This window comes from Amblyomma maculatum, chromosome 11 (assembly GCF_055883805.1).
Source record: "Amblyomma maculatum isolate TAMU_Amacu chromosome 11, ASM5588380v1, whole genome shotgun sequence".
NCBI classification, from domain to species: Eukaryota; Metazoa; Arthropoda; class Arachnida; order Ixodida; family Ixodidae; genus Amblyomma; species Amblyomma maculatum.
In genome coordinates, this window is record NC_139354.1 from 757,501 (window position 1) to 761,754 (window position 4,254).

The 4,254-nt window shown below is 43.3% G+C and overlaps 1 pseudogene; it reads left to right on the forward strand.

Annotated features, from left to right (window-relative positions):
- The window catches only part of LOC146172636 (uncharacterized), a 74,444-nt pseudogene extending 72,407 nt beyond the window's left edge, over nt 1-2,037 (forward strand).
- The last annotated feature ends 2,217 nt before the right edge of the window (nt 2,038-4,254 follow it).

A 4,254-nucleotide genomic window follows, 5' to 3' on the forward strand; every position in this document is an offset into this window, starting at 1 on the left:
CACACACACACACACACACACACACACACACACACACACACACACACACACACACACACAGCCCCGCCGGGGTGGCGCAGTGGTTACGGCGCTCGACTACTGTTCCCAAGGACGCGGGATCGAATCCCGGCCTCGGCGGCAGCTTTTCGATGGAGGCGAAAAGCAAGGCGCCCGTGTGCTGTGCGATGTCAGTGCACGTTAAAGAACCCCAGGTGGTCGAAATTTCCGGAGTCCTCCACTACGGCGTCTCTATAGCCTGAGTTGCTTTGGGACGTTAAACCCCACAAACCAAACCAAACCAAACCAACACACACACACACACACACACACACACACACACACACACACACACACACACACACACACACACACACACACACACACACACACACACACACACACACACACACACACACACACACACACACACACACACACACACACACACACACACACACACACACGTGCGCACGCGCACGCACACACACACAAGCACGCACACACACACACACACACCTCATGAACGCACTTCTTAAGCCACCTATATAAACGCTCCCCCCCCCCCCCGCTTTACGCAGTTGTAGTGTTCAAGTAATACTCTTGTTTGGGCGAGTTGGTTCATCTTTGAAAGGTTATGTATACTTGCGCAAAAAACGGGACACAAAAAGGCACATAAACGCTCCGTACATGTCGTTTATGTGCCTTTTTGTGTCCCGTTTTTTGCGTAAGTATACATAACCTTTCAAAGTTGTAGTGTGCGGTGGCATCCAAACAGCAAGCAGCAACGAACAACTGGTCAAAGCCTAAGGTCGTCACTAAACACCTTGTGCCAACTCGAAGGAGCAAGAATTTGGAAATAGTATTTTCTTCAGCCTCTTTCCCTCTTTGCCTGTAGAACTAGCAATAAGCATTCCCGTTAAAACCTCGCAACCGTCCAGTGAGTTCATTTATCTATGGGTCGCTGAGGCAAGCTTAGGCCACTAACTACCACGTCTCCTTTGGCGACTTCTACTCTTTCTGTCACATTTTTTTTGTCTGCCAGGTTGCCATAGGGCGCGTGCTGTCGACTTGTTTCTTCATTACACGCTATCTGACAGAAGCCCCTGGCGCGATGCGGACAGCCGCCATTTTGACCGTCGGAAGTAGAAGGCTGGAGCCAGATCTCGTCCACAGGACCTTGCTAGACTTTGTGCGAGAAGGCGTCATGCGTCTGTACCTGCAGAGAACTTGTGTCTTGCAAGAATGAAAAATAATTTCTCTATTCTCCCTACAAATTTTGATTAAATTGGTCGTAGAAAGAGTTTTTCTTGTTATAATTGAAATTCCCTAAGAATGTCTTAGTGCCATTTCGAGCAAGCTCTAATCATAAAAACCCTTACTATAGATATGCACATAATGTTGGTATAATCTAAAATCTTTAATCTGCAGTCAAAATTTGGCTAAATATATTGCCTCTAAAAAAATCATTCGCCACCTGAAAAAAAAAAAAAAAACATTACAGGATGGTACTTAGCTTAGATTAAGAGGTTAATGGCGAAATAATTTCCTCGTTCTTCCTGTCGTCTTCATACCCTTTTCTTTCTCTATCTTGCGTGTTTGTTACTCGTTATATTTGCATTACTTTTTTTTTTCTTTAGCTTTGTCGTCAAAACATAATGCGGCGTTCCATACCGGCCAAACTATGTTGACGTTAGAAACTATTGCGACGTCCCGCTGACACATTTCGCGGACACATCTCGCGGAACCTCGGGGACGCATCTCACAGTTGCGAGATATTCACGATGAGCCTAGAAAGGATTTTGCCTTAAAAGTCGTTACAGAAGATTTCTAATGGCAATGCTAGTGCGTCAGCTGGTGCGTTATTTGTGAACCCAGGTACGTTGGAAACGTGTGTATAGGAGACTGGTGGATTGTATGGCAGTGGACAGCCAAGAGCGTGCCAAGGATGAGGGGGCTACTGAGTACCTACTCCAGATGACTGAAACAACGGCGGAGTACTACGAAGCCGTCTTGGAGCCGCAACAGCCCGTAGGGTGATAATAGGGTAAGCGGTATCTATATAGAGCAAAGCGCTGCGTTTGAGCACACTCGACGCACTCATCAGAGAGCTGCTTGAAGAGGTGCAGGTTTAAGAAGTAAATCAGCTCTAAACAGACAAAACAATCCATATACTTTGATAGGATCGTAAGTGGAGCGAGATGCACCCTCGGGCATCTCATTTGTTAGCATCGGTTTAAACAACAATGTGACAATTACGCATGGCCATATTTCCGTCCTACATTTCTTTTTACGTTACACGGAAGCAGCGCCCAATAGCTGCGCTTAATGTGAGACTAACACCAAAGTATGAAATCAAAAAATGCAACTCAAACTTATATCCTAGCTCCTTCTACTACTTTCCCTCACGGATTAGTAAGAAAAACATTAAAATCACAATGGTATTGTATACAGTTCTTTCTAAGCATAAAAAGTCCAATATTCGCAAAAACAAGTGGTAAATCATTTTTCACAAAAACAAAAAAACATTCTTTTTTAAGTTATTATATATTTATTTTTCGCTTTGTTAATCTTATGCTGCTTAATTTGTGAATCTTGCGTATTAAAAGAACAATGTGCTTAAGTACCTTCTGAAACAGAATGGAAATGAAATTTATTGCAGTAAAAGAACGCCAGGAGATGAAAGCAAATATAACCTTGAACTTTGTATACGGCGTCCTTACGGCTTATTGGGCTCTGCGCTGACAAAAAGATCCGATAGTCGATCAATGCGTTTTAATTTTTACTCCGAATACTTTCAATCACAGCGTCACAAGCGCACTCTGAATATCATGGCAATGCACCTGCTCTTGGCTTTTTTACTTTTGAATTCGTGATTGCAACTGGCTTGCCACGGCCATAATTACAAAAAGTTTACCTCGTATTCATATGAGCCTGGTATTATTCTCAGTTTTCTGAAATGCACAATTCACAACAGCAACTTTTATATGAGTGCTTTATTTTAAAAGATAAACAACTTTATGGATTCACAGAACACGTACAGTAAGATAACAATCTCCTTACTGCACAAAGTTCAAGCGCTGAAAGTCAGATACAATGTTAAGTCCTTAAACGTTTAAATTATGTTTTCTTTTAATTACCGATTTACACCGATTACGCCGTAGCTGTCTGTTTTCTTGTCATTTAAAAGTTGAGATGAAGTAGCTTTTTGAAATTTGGACTAGATGCAACGATTCCAATGTACGAAGTTTGCAGAGAAATAGTGCGGACCAGTTTCTTGCTGCCATTTAATATGTCGAGGCAGTCATAGAGTAAGAGTGTAGGCTTATTCTCAATGGCCCAGGGAGGCGCAGATGAACTCACAGGAACGTCATCGTTGCCGAAGCTTTTGATTTTAATTGGCTTTGGCCACATGCTGTCTTCCGTCGTCCGGTGCTGCCAAACTACCGTTCATGAGCTATATACGGTGGCATTGGTTTTCACAATTCAAGAAGATGCTTCCTTGTTTGAAACGTAGCACCGCTATACATGACGTCATCGTTGTCACCCCAGCCCAGTTTTGTGCCCTGAGGAGAACTAGGAATGCCAACGTCACTTTAATCAGTGCTTCCATTACTAAATAAAATTGCTAATTCCTTACCTGTAATTTTCATTTTAGAACTTCTTCAGGCGCTCTTTAAGGTCATTCAAACCCATGTCACCTGGTAAGCTGAAAAAACATTTTCAGGTAAATTCGTATACAAACCTAAGCTACAATGCGGGGCCGAATAAGAGGGAAAAAATTAGAGGGTCTCCAGATGTCTCTGGAGGTGGGTGGCGAAAGCCTACCTTCCTCTCCTATTATTTTGCTGTCATCGTCTGCCTGGTATCGGCGTTCGTTGTAGTGCTACATATAACTATAATTGTTCAGTATCTGTCACACTTTCTCCAAAAAGGTATAGTTTTAACTGTACATTATCGCTCCTGTTTCGTGGCGTACCTTTACGCGCGTTCACATGTGGGAATGCAGATGGCAGGAACGATAAACAAGGAAAACACATCTCGCGGAATCTCGCGCGAAGATCCAACGCCTCTAGTAGAGGCGTTGACAAATCTCGCACAAAATCTCGTACACAACTCTAGCACAAGGGATTTCGTTCTGTGAGCCTAGAAATGCTTTGCCCTAATAAAAAAACTTGTTCGAACAACCGTCGCTTGAAAAGGACCGCCTTTTCTAGCCTATGTTGTTAATGAGACCGGGATGAACGGTTGCCAGCA